The sequence below is a fragment of the Protopterus annectens genome, chromosome 13.part0, assembly GCF_019279795.1.
Source record: "Protopterus annectens isolate FY-2018-M chromosome 13.part0, PAN1.0, whole genome shotgun sequence".
NCBI classification, from domain to species: Eukaryota; Metazoa; Chordata; order Ceratodontiformes; family Protopteridae; genus Protopterus; species Protopterus annectens.
Genome location: NC_056747.1, coordinates 678,653,179 through 678,673,002, shown reverse-complemented (window position 1 = coordinate 678,673,002; position 19,824 = coordinate 678,653,179). Strand labels below are relative to the sequence as shown.

Here is a 19,824-nt window from a genome sequence, read left to right as displayed (position 1 = left end):
CTCTCGTACCAGTTCTGGGCTCTCTTTTGGGCTGTAGCCATGAGAGAGAAATGTCTGCATATTTGTGGTGACATGCCCTCCAGGACTGTGAAGTGAGGCACCACAAGGCCACACTCTGCCTCCATGGATCTTTCTTCTTCTACCCTCCACCTGGCTGCTGAGTGGCCTGCTCCGGTGCTTGACTCAAAAACAGTGTTCCAGACTGTCCCTGCTCCAAACACCTGCATTTACCCAACTGGATGCCTTTGAAGAATAGGGCAAACAAAGGAGAAAAACCTAACGGCTCCCAAAGAGACATTTTCCTTCTAAAAGGGCAGGGAAAAACGGTGTTCCAGACTGTTCCTGCTCCAAACACCTGCATTTACCCAACTGGATGCCTTTGAAGAATAGGGCAAACAAAGGAGAAAAACCTAACAGCACCCAAAGAGACATTTTCCTTCTAAAAGGGCAGGGAAAGTATGTATTGACACTGATCCAAATAAACTGTTACTAAACGAATGTTAAGACTTTGCAAGGATAAGCAAGCCTCTCAGGCAGGTTAGCCAGCAGCCAAACCCTCTCCTCAGCCTCTCTCTCCTTTCTTATATTTAATCTAAACCGCCTCTTACCCCCCTTCCTACACTATCTGATTCATCCTTACTTCCCCTTAGACTACCAAATCTAATAGGGGATCTCTCCATTGCTACATAGCGACTGGCCACTAGGAGCTGTCTTAATCATAGCTTTATCATTGTATTTCCTACCCTATTTCTAAATCCCTGCCTTCTTGACCCTGTTCCTAGTTTTTCCTTCACTCTGTTCCCAGTGTCCTCGGACTCACTTATACACCATCTCTCCTTTGTACCAAGGCATCCTTAAGAAGTTTCCTCTCCTCTAACATCCTGACCTTCTTTCTACTAGCGTCTTAACTTGCATCTACATTCTCCCGCTTTCAGACTTACCTGCTGGACTCTGATACTTCACTGATTGTCTTCCTCCTCACTCTGCTCTCTTGTCTCTACCCGCTCCATTTGCCCTTCGGGCTCACTCCGCTCCCCTACCCTGCCCCCAATTTCCACCCACTCCCAGTACTCCTACATTTATACCTGTAGAAGTCACACCCCCACTCTATCCACTCCAATCAGACAAATCTCTTTATGAACTCACCCAACCCTTTTTGAACTCGCATCATACCCGCTAATTAACTAACTTACCTCCTCCTCTATCGCATAAAGTCTTACTACTACTCCTTCTCTGTTCTTACAATCTACCTCTCGTCTCCTCAATCATTATAATGCATACATCATTTATCCCCTCACAACTTCAACTACTCATCTGTATATCACTTCTACCTCCTCTAGCAACTACTTATCTCCTAACCTCCTATGAACAGCCACTTTTACTCTACCCTTTGCCTTTCCCGCCATACACACCTCTACACCTACATCAACTTTCTCTCCAACCTTCTTAAATCTCACTTTTAAACCCAATTACCTACTAGCCAAATACCACAGACTAGCACACTTTAAGATAAACAACCCAACATCTAGAAAATTAATTGACTGCTTTTATAAACCTCTACATCCTAAATATTTCACACTCCTCCATTCACTAGTGGATGGGGATATTCATCCCAACCCAGGCCCACACCATATCCATACCAAGGGCAACAGAAAAACAGAGAAAACTACTTCTCTATCACCTACCAAACCCACCAACTCACTCTCCATAGCTCATCTCAATATACGTAACATTTGTAATAAAATCACTCATGTCCATGCCCTCCTCGAAGTCCACCAATATGACATCTTATGCCTATCTGAAACATGGCTAAAACCTACCATTAAAGACAATGAAATCACCCCACCCGGGTATAATATCATTAGACTCGACCGCTCAGTCAGAAAGGGAGGAGGAGTAGCAATTCTCCATAAAGCACAACTACAAATCAGTACTATAAATCTGAAACTACCCCTAGAAAATAGTGCTGAAGTAATTTGCTCCAAACTTCAAGTCAACACAAAAAAAAGCCGTAAATATAATTTGTGTACATCTTCCTCCAGGAAATAACATTAATACTCTAGAAAGCATCCTAAGTTGGCTCTTCACTAACCTCCCTCAAGAAACATTAGTCCTAGGCGACATAAACATTGATTGGAATTCCTGTAATAGTACAAACCTCACCTCCCATATAAACCTATATGGCTTTACACAACTTATTAATGGCCCTACTAGAACTAATGAAATCAGTAACAATGAAACCACCTTAGACTGGATTCTTACTAATACTCCCCAACAAACCTACCAATCAGGTACCCTTCCAGACGATCTAAGTGATCATTAACTATCTTATGTTATTAGACATAAAACCAACCTAATTTTTCCTACCACCTACAGAACATTCCGTTCAAAAAAGCAATTCAACTCTGAACTTTTTCAAACAGAACTAAAACAATGTAATTGGTCTCCACTAAAATATCTTCCCCTTAATGAAGCAGTAGAATACTTCAATTCCACATTCTTATCCATTCTAGACCTTCATGCCCCAAATCGCACTATCAGAATCAAAGCTGAAGCAGCACCCTGGCTGACCAACAATACAAGGCAAAAAATGATTCTCAGAAACAAACCCTGGGCAAAATGGCGTACCACTAAGAATCTAACTAACCACCAAAACTTCAGAGAACTTAGAAACAGTACAAAAAAAGCGATCCTGACTGACAAAAAGAACTATTACCTTCAATTACAACAAGCCTCCAACAAGGAACCTAAAAAAATTCTGGACCAGCATTAACAATCTTCTCTCCCCAGGCCAATCTATCACACGCGACCCTAACCCAGAGACTCCCACACATACAGCTAATGCCTTTAATTCTTTCTTCACTAACACTATCCAAATTCTTGCTAGTCACCTATCTGCTGACACCTCTAAGCTACTTTCACCGACTGCAAATCCACCTCCCTCCCTTCACTTACAACCAGTTTCTACCTCCTTTATCTCATCACTGCTCCAAAAACTAAAACCTACTACCCCCTCCGCAGACAAACTTCCTGCAGAGTTCCTGCAAATAGGTGCTAAAGCCATTGCCTATCCCGTTTCTAATTTGATAAATAGATCTATAAATGAAGGAATTTTCCCTTCTATCTGGAAGATATCTCATATCATCCCACTACACAAAGGGGGGAACTTCAATGACTTCTCTAACTTTTGCCCCATAACACTACTATCACCTATTGCTAAAATCATGGAAAAATGTATCCATAAACAGTTACTTACCCACCTTCTCCACAACAACCTACTCGCTAATTGTCAGCATGGATTCAGACCTTCCCACAGTACCACCACTGCATTACTCTCTTTCACAAACTCCAACTATAACCACAACAAAAATAATCTATCATCTGCAGTCTTCATTGACTTATCTAAAGCTTTCGACATGGTTCATCACAAACTTCTTCTTCACATACTGAATTTTCTCTCACTTGATCCTCCTTCCATAACTTGGTTTACATCTTGCCTAGAAAACCGTCAGTAGGCAGTACTCTGGAAAAATTCACTATCTGATCTCCTTCCTATCTCTTTAGGAGTGCCACAAGGCTCTATCTTAAGCCCACTTCTATTTTTCAACACTACCTGCATTCAATATGCAGATGATTCTACTATAATCTGCACAGCTACCTCACAAACTGAACTCCAGTCTCTTACCCAAAATGCTTTTAACACTGTAGAACAATGGTTTTCACACCGTTGCATGCTCCTTAACCCCAATAAAACCAAACTGCTACTCTTCTCACCTACCCGAAAGTCAACCCCACTAAACTTCACTCACTTCCACTGACGGTACTGTTATTTCTCCTGACCCAACTACTAAATTGTTAGGAATAACAATAGACAACAATCTCAACTTTGACTCTCACATCAACAATACAATAAAATTAATGAATAAATACTTTTAACACTGTAGAACAATGGTTTTCACACCGTTGCATGCTCCTTAACCCCAAGAAAACCAAACTGCTACTCTTCTCACCTACCCGAAAGTCAACCCCACTAAACTTCACTCTCACGTCCACTGACGGTACTCTTATTTCTCCTGACCCAACTACTAAATTATTAGGAATAACAATAGACAACAATCTCAACTTTGACTCTCACATCAACAATACAATAAAATTAATGAATAAAAAAATAGGATCCCTATACAGAATCAAACCTTTCCTTACACCTGAAGCAAGAACCACCATAGCCAGAACTCGCCTAATCTCTACTCTTCTCTATGCTTCCCCCATATACAGTAATCTCTCCAATAGAAACCTCAAGAAACTAACAACATCTTACCACAATATTGCTAGATTTGCTACAGGATTCCCTTTTAGAACCCATCACTGCCTGAATCTAAGACAACTAGGGTGGCTTGAACTTCCTAACCAGCTTGAACTTCAACAGCTCACACGATCCTATACCAACCCACCAAAACACCAATACTCTCCAGCCTTATTACACCATATAACAATCTGAAACATCTACACTCTTCAAAAAACTACTGATTAATATTGCTAAACCCAATAACTCTGCAGGAGACTGCCTCTTCAACTCTGTTGGAAAAATATGGAACAAACTACCCTCTGATATCATATCTCTGACCTCTCTCCCAATTTTTAAAAGGCAACTGAAAATGTATCTCAATAAACACTGGCTATGCTCTTGCACTAACCCAGACTAACTCTGCTTCTTCTTCTCTTTCTTTTCTTTTTGCATAATGTTTTCCCTGTATCCTTGATAACTTTCCCTTTACATAACATTTATGTATATATATTTTTTCACACATATATTGTCTGACTATTGTAATTCACATCATGTGAAAAAAAAAATGTTTTATGTTATTACCAATTTTGGTTTGCTGCCATCATAATATCTGTTATAACCTGTATTGTCTATTTCTGTTTAAACTTGTAATAACTAGTGGAGCTTTTCTCCCCGGGCTTCTACTGAAAATGGACATATATCCAGCTAGACTAACCTGGTCAACAAATGTAAAATAAATAAATAAATGGAATACCCATAGCCTCCCCTCTGTGACCTTGTCTTCTCCTAACCTAGTGGGAATTCCACTGTGCTCTCAGGAACCTCAGCAACACAGTGGCTACACTCCTTTCTGACATGGATCCCCTTCCCTCTCCCCCAGAGTGTGAGGTGAATAGGCGCATACCCTCCATTCCTTTCCTTTGTCATCTGCTACATTGCCACAACTGCAAATTGAATCCCTGTCACCAGGGTTGTAGGCAGGCTCTTTCCCTCTATGCCACCTAGTCAAGTAATAAATAAAATATTGATACAGAAAAATTATTCCACGTTGATCTAGGTCTATGTAGTAAAAGTTTGGCAATTGGCACAAAGATCTCAGCACTGTGCTGTATAATGAGTTGCTTCCTGTACCCAAGATAGGGTTTGATTCTTTCTACTTTGCACAAGTTACTTAACCAAACTATGTTCCTAGGTTGCCCCTGAAAAAGGAGGGCTTACCCAATTAACAAATGTATAAATAAAATGTAACCATTCATTCATGTGTTAATACTTTATCCTATTCTGGGGCATGGAGGGAGCAACAGACTAGCCCAGCAATTAGTGGGCATAAGGCAGAGAGCTACTTCTGGATGAGTACCAGTCTGTTGCAGATCTGTATCAGTTTAACTTTAGTACTTGTACAGCATTTATGTTTTAGTTTTTGCACTAGCTGGGAATAGTGATTATTTGCATGAGCATATGATAATTGTAAACTTTTTCAGTGTAGTAGTATGACTTATGACTAGTAATCCATTTTGCATCGTTGTTACAGTGTTTAATGCACTGATTTGAACATTTTGTCTGTTTATATGTGCAAGGATTGCTTATTGAGGATATTAGGTAGTTTTGCTATATGTATATATTCGGAAAGAACTGGGTTCTATGTGAGCTGCGGAGACAGTATTCCTTTTTATGAACATACATGTTTTCATGTCTCAGTTTATTACAGCAAAAGTTTGTATGTATGTTTAGAAATTATCAATTAGAATTATATTTGTATTTAAAAGCCATTTATCTTATCTTATCTTGTCTTAAAAATCTGCTTGAGTGCAGCACTAATTGTGTATATAATGTTTGTTCAGTTCATGAGACTTGCATCCTGAAAAGAGCTTTTATGCCAGTAAAGTTGTAAAATTAAAAACAAACATCTATAAATGTCCATTGGTTTGTGGGTGGTGTGTTGTTGTGTATTTCTGTACCACTGCACATTTGTCCTTGGCGCTTCATCCTGTTCAATTGATAATCTCCTTTGAGATGATAATCCTGAGTGAGCCATATACCACCTTATCTACCCTCAGACAGAGAGGGCATCTGCCATTGGATGCCTTGTGATCAGCTACAGTCAAAGGTTCTATTCTATAAGGAACTATGTATACCTTGAGGTCCTACAGTATCCATTTATACCCTCAGAAATGGTCCCTTTACTACATTTGTTATGGATAACAGAAGCTGACATTTCTGTTGCCTTTCTTCTAGTCTAAACACAGTGATATGACTTATAAATCATTCCTGCTACTGGTGAAAGTTGAGTCTTGTCCTAATTATTGATCTGTGTGAGTGTTTACCATTTATCCAGCAATATATGTATCTAATTTGCTGGAAGAGACATTTGACACAGAATGTGCTCTCTATGATAGCCCGAGATTAGACAGTGTCCCAAATGCTGAAAGGTATGCTCTTGGAGAGAGCAGCAACGAGCTAGCTTGCTTTGTTTTTTTTTTTTTTTTTTTGCAGGGAAGAGATGCATCTCCAAGAGATATATTTGGCAGTGATGTATGTGAACGTTATATTTGTTGAGCATTTGGTTTAAAGATCCGTTTCTTCATGTTTGGCATGCATTTGAATATGCACAGTTGCAAGCAGACCTGATACAGATTTGTGTGTCTGATCTGAGATCAGAATTGTGGATAAGACATAATGTGAAAAACATGAACACTGTGATAGCCCTTTGAGCCTGTTAACTCTTGCTGCTAGGCAGAAAACGAGAAAGACATGTAGGTATCAGGTGGCTCTAGAGTGATTGTTGTCCTTGGGAGAAGGGTGGCAAAAATTAGAATCATGTTACGTGCATGCAACTTTGAGTAGCTGCTAAAGGTTTGCTCTACTGGTAATAGGCTGTAGTGCATCCTTCCCTGAGTTTCTGTATTTCATTTTCCACTGCCCTGAAACAAACTGTATTTCTTTTCATCTTCTACTGTAATGTTAGAGTCTGCTCAAGCCATCATTTTATGTAGGCTATGATTACTTATTGTAGCTTATAAAGAGTCCTGACACACCTCATGTTTCTAGGCCATATCCCTTTTAGGGCCCCCTAGGTTTACTGTCTTACAATGTAGGGTCATTATTTTCCAGTTGCTATAAATTAGTTATGCTCCATCCCTTCACAAAGTAACTACCTGTATTTTCCATGGCAAGTGTTATCTTGATAAGTACAATCTCAACATGGTTTTATTGGGTCTCCTAAACAGAAAGGGAAATTGATATTTTCTTTAGATTTGTTTTAGATTTGTTTATCCATTTACAAGTAACCACACATGCTCTTCTTCTGGTAAATATTTCCCTTAGTGTAATATGCAGAGCCATATATTTTTACAGCAATCTTTTTTTGCTCAGTTTGCCCTACTTCATCTCAGTCTAGTTGGATAAGTATGAATTTGAATCATTGTTATGAGTTACTATAAAACGGATGTTCTTTATAGTTTAAACAAGTTTTTGTCACTTAACTGGGGACAGGAGTTTGGCATTCCTGGGCTCTATGGTCCTATCTTTCCTCTGCTAGCCCATCAGTTCCTGCTAGCATCTAGAATCAAGTGATAGGGTGCCTGCCAGCTTGCTGGTACTGAAGTGCACCCCACTTTCTCTCCAGACAGAACTGTCCCCTCATTTCAGTGGGTTGTCAAACTCCATGCTGCCTTCCTGAGCAGTGTGTGCTTCCTCATGCAGAATCCCCTTGGTTTGTGCATCTTCACCATGGTAGTGCATACTGCCTATCTCCTTTATGGATTGGTTTAACACCCAAAATTCCCCCAAGGTTTCACCCAAGTAGCAAGCCAAAGTTGCTTCCTTAACACCCACCCCGTGGATAGGAGAGCTGGTAGCAGCCGCTCACTCTAGCAATGTAGTATAAAGTACTTGTTCTGTAGTGTATAGCTAATATACACCAGATGTGCTTTTTCGTAGTGTTACTGAGTTTTAGAGATTTTTGCGTTCTAACTCGAAAACGGCAAAGCAGCTTATTTTTACCATGACACCCAAACCCTGCAGAATAAACTCTGGCTAGTAAATTCTTAGTGCACTAAAAACAGGAAAAGGCTCAATCTAAATGTGTAAAAGTGTAGTATCATCACTTTTTTGTTCGACAACCCCTGTCATCATCATAATGTAAAGACAACACACTACCACAAAATGAGAATGTAGTCCAGACCTTTTTTTTTTTTTTTTTTTTTTTTTTTTTTTTTACAGTTCTTATATTCATTTCCATTTCCAGGTATAAATTTTTTTGGTTTTCTCACATGTAACTGCACTGTTGGTATGCATCTTCCCCTTTGTATTGCCATTCCTACACCAATTCCAGATCGAGTGCAACTTTTGTTTTAACCTGTAGTTGTGCAAGAAATCTGCAACCATCTGGACTGTTTGTGGTTTGATATTTAACTCCTGCAGGAACCTCAAAGCCAGATTGTCTGATAAAATCCTGTTTTAAGTTTTACAGCTCGGTCAGACTGAAGCACTTGTTCCACTCACTGTTTTGAAAATTCTTACTTTTGGGTAACCAGCTCCATGTAGGTCATATCATGGCCTTTCTTCTTCTAGACAGACGTGGCTTTATAAAGTTTTGGTGTTGAAGCATAACTTAATAGTTAAGGCTTTAGGTTTTTGCAGTTAGTACTGCCTTTAATGCTGTTATGAGCAAATGTTTTTGAACATTTCTTTTAAGCAGCAAAAGATAATGAGTAGATCAACTTCCAAGATGGCTGCACATTGATCAACAAGTTGATTTAAGTTCCTCCAATGTGAAAATAGGAACTTAAAAAGGGCCAGTGTAACTGTCAGTTACACTGCATTGGTGCTATTAAAAGAGAAATTTGAAGAACCTGAGATGAAATCAACCAGAAAAGGCAAAGAGAAAACTCAGAATGGGAAGAGTCCTGGAGCAGTTCAACAAAAAGCAGTTCAGATTGTAGCTTTGGTACATGAGATATTTTTAATTTAGAGGAAAAATAAATTAAATCCACACAAGTGGTGCTTAAAATAAATGAAACACTGAAGGCGTATATCAACTTAAATAACAAAAGGGTGGAAAAACAGAAGAAGCTTTAACTAGCAGTTCAGATGAGGTGATAAAACTTAGTGTTTGCTGTACCTGTTTCTGCCTGTTTTGTGAAAAAAAAAAAAAGAAAAAGAAAAAAATATCTCTTGTTTTTCCTGCTTTACTAGTTTAGTCCAGTTTCAGAGTTGCTGATTCCTGGGCTTTGGTTGTAGTTCCTGTGTACTGTTTCCTTGCCTTATTTGGGGGAGAGGAAGTTACCTTGCTTACCAGTGGGAGTGGGAAGCATTGAGCTGCCTTTTGTCCAGTTTTGTGAGGTTTCAGCCAGTAACTAGTAGTTTATTGGTCGTTTTGGGCCAGTTTCTAGCTTTTTCCAGCCCCCTGGTATAAAACGCAGTAAACGCACGTTTTTCAGCTTGTACCTACTCAGCACAGACTCCACGTGGGCCAGCAGAGTAATCCAGGCTGCAGAGAGCTGAATAAGTGACATTTCTTGATACTAAGTATATTTTTTGTTGCTTTCCACATCTGAATACCTAGCGACTGTATTTCGCCTGCCTTTCTGTTACATTGAAGCTGTTTTTACTGCATTTAACTTAATATTGCACTTGGAATCCTTGTTTGTTACTATTTGACTGTATTTGTAGCAAATTCTTCTGTGTAAGCTGTAGTAGCTGATTCATAGCATTTATAAGTGTTTGCTGTACCTGTTTCTGCCTGTTTTGTGAAAAAAAAAAAAAAAGAAAAAAATATCTCTTGTTTTTCCTGCTTTACTAGTTTAGTCCAGTTTCAGAGTTGCTGATTCCTGGGCTTTGGTTGTAGTTCCTGTGTACTGTTTCCTTGCCTTATTTGAGGGAGAGGAAGTTACCTTGCTTACCAGTGGGAGTGGGAAGCATTGAGCTGCCTTTTGTCCAGTTTTGTGAGGTTTCAGCCAGTAACTAGTAGTTTATTGGTCGTTTTGGGCCAGTTTCTAGCTTTTTCCAGCCCCCTGGTATAAAACGCGGTAAACGCGCGTTAGCGCGGAGCTGCCACTGTTGCACACTAGGGCAGCGCCGGTTAAGCAGGTTTAAACTATTCGGGCTACCTAAAGTCCACTCTTCAAATTTTCCCTTAAAACTACCTTCCTCGAACTATACTACTGATCAAATCAGCGTATCCTATAACTAAAAAGATCATCTCTACTTGACTCCAAGTAGACTATTCTCTATCTCTTAAACCTAGCACTTGCTACTACAGTACTTATTACCTTGATACGGCACTCTTGTCATAGTTAGTACCCCAAAAGGCAACCCCCATTTCTCGGTCACCCACGTCCCCGGAATCTTTTTAAAGTTTTTGTCTATCCTTCTAGCATGTCGAGGATCAGTTGCTAGTGTCCTCTCCTGCTCAGCTGGTGAACCTGGGAATATTGAGGCAATGTTACAATTGCCTCATGTACACAGACAACCCTCTCCTCCTCCCACAAAACACAAATACATGCGAGAGATGCAACTATACGGCCAAACTGGAGGCTGAGCTCTCTCAACATAGGACTGGCAAGACCAGTCAGGAGGAGAAGGTTACCACACACACTATAGACCCAGTCTCACATAGTACCATTACAACCTCAAATCATACACATAAACACACAAAGACATACTCGGAGGCTCTGATCAAAAATCTACCAAAACAGCAGAGGCCACCAAAGCAGACACCCAAACAACCACCACCTCAGAACACAACACCTGCAACACATAGACCTCACAGTCAGAGTGTCAAACAGTCACAGCCCTTAAGGCCAAACACAATGCCAGACACACTAGTCATTGGTGACTCCATAGTCAGACACACTGACGCCCCGCTCACCAGACTGAGTAAGGAGAAGGTCACAGTAAGCTGCCTGTCGGGCGCTAGAATCCGCCACATAACGCAAGCACTCAGGTTTCTCAACAGCAGGTACAAATATGACTCAGTCATTGTCCATGCTGGTGTAAATGACCTGAGACGTACCTCCTTGGACTACATGAAAAGAGACATTGAGGAGCTCTCTGATTATGTAGCCCAGGCAGGTATGACCCTGACCTTGAGCAGTATCCTACCTTCACCAAGAATGATGCCACAATACAGAGATAAGATGATCAGCTTTAACAATTGGCTTAAACACTGGTGTCATTCAAAGGGGATCCAGTATCTGTCTGCCTGGGATGACATGCTGGACAAGCCACGCTGCTTCGCAAGGGACGGCTTGCACCTGTCACCCTGGGATTCGGATATTGGCAAAGGCTCTTGCCACCCCATAGTGCCTTTTTAGGCAAGGCTCAAATTCTAAACCTACCACCCTAGAACACAAAAAGGAAAAAACTAAGGGTAATGCTGCTCAATGCCAGAAGTCTAAATCTCAAAATGCACGCACTCGAGGCCCTTCTCAGTATGGAGAACATCGATGTCTGTGCTGTGACAGAAACCTGGTTCAAGGCTCCTGAGAGCACCCCAGCGCTATCAGGTTTTACCTCATATCATGCGTCCGCCCCAAAATCCAGACAATACCAAGAAAGGAGGGGGTATCCATATTCATCAAGGACACCCACACCTCAAGACTGGTGGCAACGCACGATGCATCGGAGACCATCCAGGTGCAATTAACCATAGGCAAGACTGCTCTGCAAATTGTAGCATGTTACAGGCCACCCTCACAAACTCAGGAACCTTACATGGCCTTCCTGAAAACACTAGAGGGCATAAATGTATCACCAAACACCATCATACTAGGTGACTTCAATTACCCTAATATAGACTGGGAACACTACTCAAGCCCAAACACCCTAGCCCAAAAGTTCCTGGAATTCATAAACTCAAATGCCATGGAACAGCTAGTCACCATCCCCACAAGAGGAGATAACATACTTGATCTCATCATCACGAACATGGGAGCACAATGTTCAACACCGGAAGTATACCCCTCACTGGTGAGATCAGATCACAAACTAATCTCGCTGGAGGTCCTCATCCCACCCCCACCTGAAATAAAAAAGACCACAGTAAAGAACTTCTCAAAAGCCGACTTCACACTTCTAAAGACTAGTGTGGTCTCCTTTAAGGCCCCCGAGCCGGCGGAAAACAGTACTCAAGCCGCTGAATCACTTACAAATGCCTTCTACCAGCACCTGCAGGACTGCATGGATAAGGCAATCCCAAGCAAAACAAAGACTCTTTGTACCAAAGGCAAGCGTCCAGTCTGGTGGACCCCAGCCATAAACAAACTCTACAACAAAAGGAGGAAGCTACTACAAGATAGAGCAAAATCCTTAAAAGGTAAGACACCCTTGATCACTATAAGTAAAAAACTAAGAGCTCTCATAAAATCATCCAAAGCAAATTTCGAGAGAAAAATAGCTAAAGACTCAAAAGACAATCATAAGGCCTTCTTTAGCTATGTTAGAAACCTAGGAGGAAATTCCCAGATATGCTCAGAACTAGTTCAAAATGATGTGAAGATTACTGATCCTACAGACATTGCCAACATACTGGCTGACAGGTTCAGTGCAAACGTCCCCCCCTCCCCCCCAAAAGGAGAGATATCTATATCAAACGATTGCCGCCCCCCAAACATCTCCAGCGCCCAAGTGAGAACTGCTCTCTCCAAAGCAAAAAACACAGCATCCATGGGACCTGATATTGTCCCCGGCTGTGTGCTCCACGAACTCTATGAGGAATTAAACCCACAGCTGTTTAATCAAAGTCTTACCTCTGGATACGTACCCAGGGAGTGGCGCACTGCAACTGTGGTCCCACTTCACAAAGGCGGTGCCTCCACCGACCCTGGAAATTACCGGCCCATTAGCTTGACAAGCCTTATCTGCAAAGCCATGGAGAGGATCATAATGGACCTCATAAATAAAGACATAGGGAATTTGCAGACTTTGGATCCAACCCAGTTTGGCTTTGTCAAAGGCAGATCATGCCTTTTAAACTTGGTTGACTTTTTCGAAACGGTCACCAAAGCCATTGATGAGGGAAAGGCAGTCCATACAGCCTACCTCGATCTGGCTAAGGCCTTCGATACAGTACCCCACTCGGGTATCATTGAACAACTCATCAGCTTAAATGTTAACCCATACATCACAAGATGGGTTGCAAACTGGCTGAGTGACAGAACCCACAGGGTCAGAGTTGCTGGCGCCATGTCAGACTCAAAGCCTGTCACAAGTGGTGTCCCACAGGGCTCAGTCCTGGGCCCACTCTTGTTTGGCATCTACTTTATCAAAGTACAAGCAAACACAGGAGGGTTATGGCTGACAAAGCTTGCAGATGACTGCAAACTGGGCGCCATAGTAGAAAACACATCTGACACAGATATCCTTCAGAAGGGTCTCACAGAAACGGATAACTGGTGCCAGAGCCACGGCCTAAAGTTAAATGCCAAAAAATGCATAGTCATACCCTTCGGGAAAAACAAGGTTACCCCTAGCTACCAAATAGGTGGCAATCCACTGAGCACAGAAGAAGTTATCAGGGACCTGGGGACCCAGGTTGATAGTAGTCTGTCATTCGACACCCATGTAGCTAAAGTAGTTAGGAAGACCTTCTACGTTGCCCACCTTATCATGAAGGGATTCTCATCAAGATCAAGGGAGGTCATAGTCTCCCTTTACTCATCACTCATCAGACCAATGATGGAGTACAATGCCCCATTCGGAATGTATCTGACCCGACACTTGCAGCAGCTGGAGAGGCCACAAAAGTTCCTCACCAAAAGGATAAAGGGTCTCAAAAATCTGTCCTATGCTGCCCGACTGAAAGAACTCCAGGTCTATTCAGTCGCTTACCGCTTGCTCAGAGGTGACCTTTGCCTAACATACAAGGCCATGTCAAACCCAGATTTGATGAATATGCTTCACCTTAAAAAATCTAGATCCATCAGAGCCACAAGGGCGGGAGACTTAAACCTCGACACGGCTATTAATAGGACGTGCTGGAGGGATAGATTCATCACCCAAAGACTCCCTATGCTGTGGAACAAAATCCCGGTACATGTAAGGCAGAGCACCTCGCTGGCCTTGTTCAAGAGAAATCTTGACCAATGGATGGGAGATCGCAGATATACCCCAGGGATTACCTCAGTGTCACTGCTCGACAGAGGCACAGCAAAATAATGGGTATAGTTCCCCATACTAAAGGGGTGGCGTAAGCCACAAAACGATGGGCTAGGCTTGTAAATGCCCTCGGGCAGATAGCCTAGTATGAACCTATGAAAAAAAATCAGAAAAGGCTGCCTGAACATGAAGATTTTCAAGAAGAGCTGCTTCAGAAATAGCAGGTAGAAGGCACAGTGCACTGAGAATACTTGAGATTTTCTACTGCATCAGAGAAACTGGAAGGAACAGACTATTAATTTTATGAAAGTACAAATTAGCCAACTGGAATAATGTTCCACAGTGAGATTTATTAATTGAGAGATCATATCATTTGCTTGCTGCAAACCTAGCCATGAAAAAGCAAAGACATAATCAGAAAGAGTTGATCCTGATGAAATTGCAGTAGAAAGGAAAAGCATTTATTTAACACTTTTATTGAAATATCTATTAAGACATAGGCAAATACACATTACTAGGAAAGAAAATAAATCGTATTAACATTTTTTTCATTTAAATTCATTATACACAATTTCTTTCTCTGTTCGTTGCATAAGTCACTCAATTCCTGCATTCCCTTAAACCTCACTCCTCTTGTTGAACATTGTTCATTATGTATTGTTCTCACAAATTTTATTTCTATGTAATTTTCTCCTTACCCTTTCTAAAAATACTTCTTCCAGTTTTTATCTGTTTTACAATCTTCAGTGCTTCAAATACAGCTAGTTTAGATTTAAATTTCCTTTCCATTTTCTAGTAATTTCTTTTTTTTTGGCATCCATCAGAATTATTAAGAGGTTGCTGTGTTCAGACAATTCACATTCTGTATCCCAGCTCAAAAGAATCGTTCCCTTAGTCACAGCCATTTGCTCCCCAATATTTGTGACACAGTACTGTGTAGGGAGTTTAAAAATCTGCCCAATCATTATACTCTTTTAAAAAAAAAAAAAAAAAAAAAAAAAAAAAAACATGTTCCCTGTTGCCTCTTTCTTCATCAACTCATTTTCAGCATTTGCTATCTACCTGATGAAATGCTTTGAAGTCTGCTTGGATTATATAAAATACCTATGCAAATGCATCCAAACAAAAATCCTAAACCTTCTGGACTTTGTTACAGACATACCTATGACCTGCCATTGTTCTAGTGTAAATTGCTTTTCTAATCTCTCTTCCAATTCTTCAGTAACCCTTTCTGATTGATTCTTGTAATTATCATGCAATATTTTATATGCTGTAAGAATTATCCACTTTTCACCCCTTTGAATTATAACCTTCTGCTTGTGTTATGTATATGAGCCTTAAATGTTGAACTGTAAAATAATCCCTTCAAATCCAGAAGTCCTAAACCATCTTGTTCTATTGGGAGTATCATTTGTATCCCACTTAGCCTCTTTCCCTCCCATAATTCCTTCAGCTCTGTTATTGCCCACAACTTTCCCACTGGTTGATAAAAAATGTCTCACCTGTATATAAAACTAAAAGGTCTAAAAACAGTTTCACTGCTTGTATCTTACTATTCATATCAAGTACTCCAGTTTCTTAGTATTTTTGTATTACATTTTGTTTATTCTCTTCCCACATAAACTTAGCTGACCTAATAGAAGCCTTTTAATCCATAATTTTATGTCCCCATAAATGTCGGTATTGCTGAAACAAGTCATGAGTGGGTAAATAATTTATGGCTATAACCTTTATTTTATCTTCATTCATTTTATATCCTGAGAAGACTTGAAACTTTCTCAAAATGTTCCCCAACACTGAGATGTCCTTTTCTGGAATTATCAAGTACAAAATAAACCCAACTTTTCTTGATTACCATACCAAGTATATCCTTGAATTTCGGAGTCCCTTATTTTCTTAGGCAGTGGTCTAAATATAAAATGAGGAAAGAGGACAACCCTGCTTGGTTCCTCTGTTCAAATACAAATTATCTGAGAGGAATCCTCCCTTGGTAATTCTTGCCTCCAATCCTTCATATGTCCTCTTATTTAAACTTATTGAATCAGGGAATTCCTATGCTTCCATTTCCCTACTCATAAAGTTCTAGCTTACTCTATTGAATGCTCTGTCTACATCAAGACCCACCAACAATACTGATATTGCCTTGTATTCTGCTTCCCTGTAGATTATCATTGTTCTATTAATGTTGTTAAATGATGGCCTCCTCTCCACAAAAAACACAGTAATCCATATTTGTCAATTTTAGCAACATCTTTGCTATTTCTTTAGCTAGTATAGACAAAACACTTTATTATTGTGGTTTAAAATTGAAATGGGTCTTCATGAGACTGGTTCTGATGAGTCTTTACCCTCTTTAGGTAATAAAGCCACCACAGTTTTCTTCCAGTATACTGGTGCTTCCTTCCTTTTAAAATACTATTAAACAAATTATTTAAAATCTTTATCACTTTCTTCCATCCTAACTCTCAGACTTCCACAGGAATGCCATCTTTTCCTGGAGAACTTCCTGCAGACAGATTATACATAATCATTTTTATTTTATCTCCTCTTACCGTAACTATTAGTTGTGAAGCCTCATCTTCTTCTAATAAGGCCATAATTAAGTCTTCCATAAATATTTCCAATTTTGCTATTTCTTGATTTCTATATTTTGCTGCTTTATACATATGTTCATAACATTTCTGAAATATCTGTAATACCTCTACAGAATCTCTGGTTATTTTCCTTGTCATAGGCTACCTGAGTTTGGTAAAGTAATTTCTGCTTTGTTGCATATGTCCCTGAGCTAAAAGTTTTTGTGCTCTGAAGTTATCAAAAAATAGTTGCTTAACATCAGTCTTTCTAAACTCATGAATATTATCAAAACACTCCCTTATTTATTCTGTCTTTCTAAACTCATGCGTAATATCCAGGCACTACTTTATTTTCTGTTTAGCACACTACAGTTGCTCCTATTCTTATTCTTTGAGATTCTCCTTATTTTGCAATACTTTAACCTTTGTTAGCCACTCTAATTCCTACTGCTTCCTAACTGTGTCTCTTTTCATTATAACCTATTTTTCAACTCCCATTTTCATTTTATCCCACTTACTAGCTATTCATTCTTAAGAAATTTCTATCTTCACTAGTAACTCTTGAATAATTGCCACTTCCCTTTCCTTAAATTCCACGCTCTTTAATAGGTAGACAGAAAATTGCCACTGTCTCATTTTTACTCTATTAGCCTGTCTTTTTATCTTTGTTTTTATTGGTGTATGATCTGAAATAGGTTATTGGATGTGTGTTGAAGCTTTCAATTAAATGCACATGTTCCTGTGAAATATAATTTCTTCCAGTCTAGTCCAGTTATTGCACCTGGAGAATAATTAGGAATAATATTTAAATTCTGTTCAAATTCCTACTACTGAATTCATGTTTTCTATGCAAATACATGCCAGCATAATCCTTCTCCGTTGCCAGTAGCCCCTTACTACTACAAATCTGTCCCCTCTGTCCTCTCTAGCAATCAATATTATTACTTCCCTTTTGCTTAGTTCCTGATATTCTTCTGAATATGCATCTTGAAATACATACTTTGTCAAATTCACATGCTTATTTCTTTCCAAATGTGTCTCCTGTAGCATTGCTATTTGCATTCTGTATTTCTTAATATAATTCAATACACTTTCCTTTTTATCTCTACCTGTAAGGCCATTTACAATCCAAGATATTATAGCTAGAATAGTCAGGTTTACTATCGAAATCTGAAAGGCAAAATAATTTGCCATCAAAACAACGAACTAAAATTCTGAAAATGGAAAACAAAATCTAGCCTAAATGTCAAATGCTGTAAACATGCCAAACAACAGTCAACATACCAGATTTCCGGTTTTGAAAGTCCATGAGTCCTTTTATGTTTTAGCAGGGGGGCAAGCCCCCATGTGCCCCCACACCCTCTGCAAATCATATGTACCAACTCCGAGATCGCACAACAGTGAGGAGAGGGGTAAGGTCCCTGATCCTTACTGTATCGCAATCTCTGCTCATAATGCCGAACTCGTAATAAATCAAGCTTTACTTTTGTTATTATGATGTCCTATTATTCCAGTTCAGCATTGTGCAACTTTGAAAACTGCCTTTCGCCCACACTGCTTTCATACTTGAGCCTCCGGAATTGTGATTATACGCCAAATAGCCACTATGATAAAAAGCGGTTATTCCCACTTATTATGCATGACTTCTTTTTTGAATGTATATTTCCATCTTTTTTTCTTATGTACACACATTTTGGCAGGCTAAACTTTCATACGCTTGTTTTTTCTCATCTCCGTTTGAATTTGTATCACATTTTCAAGACTTTTTGTTTTAATGAAAACTCATAAACAAAAACTAAGTAACTATGTACATTTTCAAGAAATTAAGTTTAATCCTCCAGATAGAGCAGTTGCCTCAAATCAATAACGGCACCCGCAGGCATAACATAATCTAACATTAACGTAACCCATGATTAAAGCACGTTACAGCCTCTGTTCCCACTTACACAGATTGCTGTTTGTTTTTGTCTTGTCTCTATTACCTTCCCAGGTATGAAAACAGCTGTATGCTTTCAGATAACATTAACTTTTTAGCCCCAAGAAAACGTGCACTGGCTAGCTGTAAATAAAACTAAATAATGCACTGTTCTATTAAATGCATTAAAGTATTAAGGTTGCTGGGGAGAATACAATCTGTTATTCACTTCCTGTAATTTTAAACTTTCTGGTCACTATACCTTTCAGTTTTGCATTTCCCTCAACAAAGAATGCTTAGAACTCTCAAGATTAATTGCTTGCACCTGGAGACAATTTGTCTCCAGTAAAAGTAGTCAGCAATGAGAAGAAAAAAAAAAAACAGCTAACAACTTGCATTTGCATGAAGGAATCTTTGTGAATTTCATTCAGAACAAAGTACACAGAATTCCTGTGGTGAACTGTCTTCAGCTGCAGACTTCTTGTCTGCCACCCAGAACATTTGCTAATGGAAAAACACAAGTTAATATTTTGCAGAAGCTTAGCATTTGTCTTTGGTTTAATCATTTTGTCTTATTTTTCAAGCCTATTTGCGTACAAAAAAACCTGTCTAGATTAATATCCTTGGCTTAAGCTATAAACATCTTTCCTTGTAAAATTAAGGGAACTTATCTTAATTCTACACATAATATAATCAGTTCTCACCCCACTCCCACCTCAACAGCCCAGTATTATAGTAACTTAAATGTGTCTCTTTTCAGCATTTCTTCTCTTAGTGTATTGTAAAAACTATATTACTTAAAAGTAAAAAGGTATTGTTTATTTTAATATTTTAACACACACTGTCACTGAAAAGACCTCCCCATTTAAAATGCTCCTAACTACACACTTTTTAAAACTGCTTTACAATGTAACATACAGTTTGTATCATGACATGTTTTATACAAATAGTAA

At 39.5% G+C, this 19,824-nt stretch overlaps 1 protein-coding gene across 1 annotated transcript in view; it reads left to right on the top strand.

Moving 5' to 3' along the window:
* The window catches only part of SMYD4 (SET and MYND domain containing 4), a 192,738-nt gene that overhangs the window by 60,929 nt on the left and 111,985 nt on the right, over window positions 1-19,824 (top strand). The window lies entirely within an intron of this gene.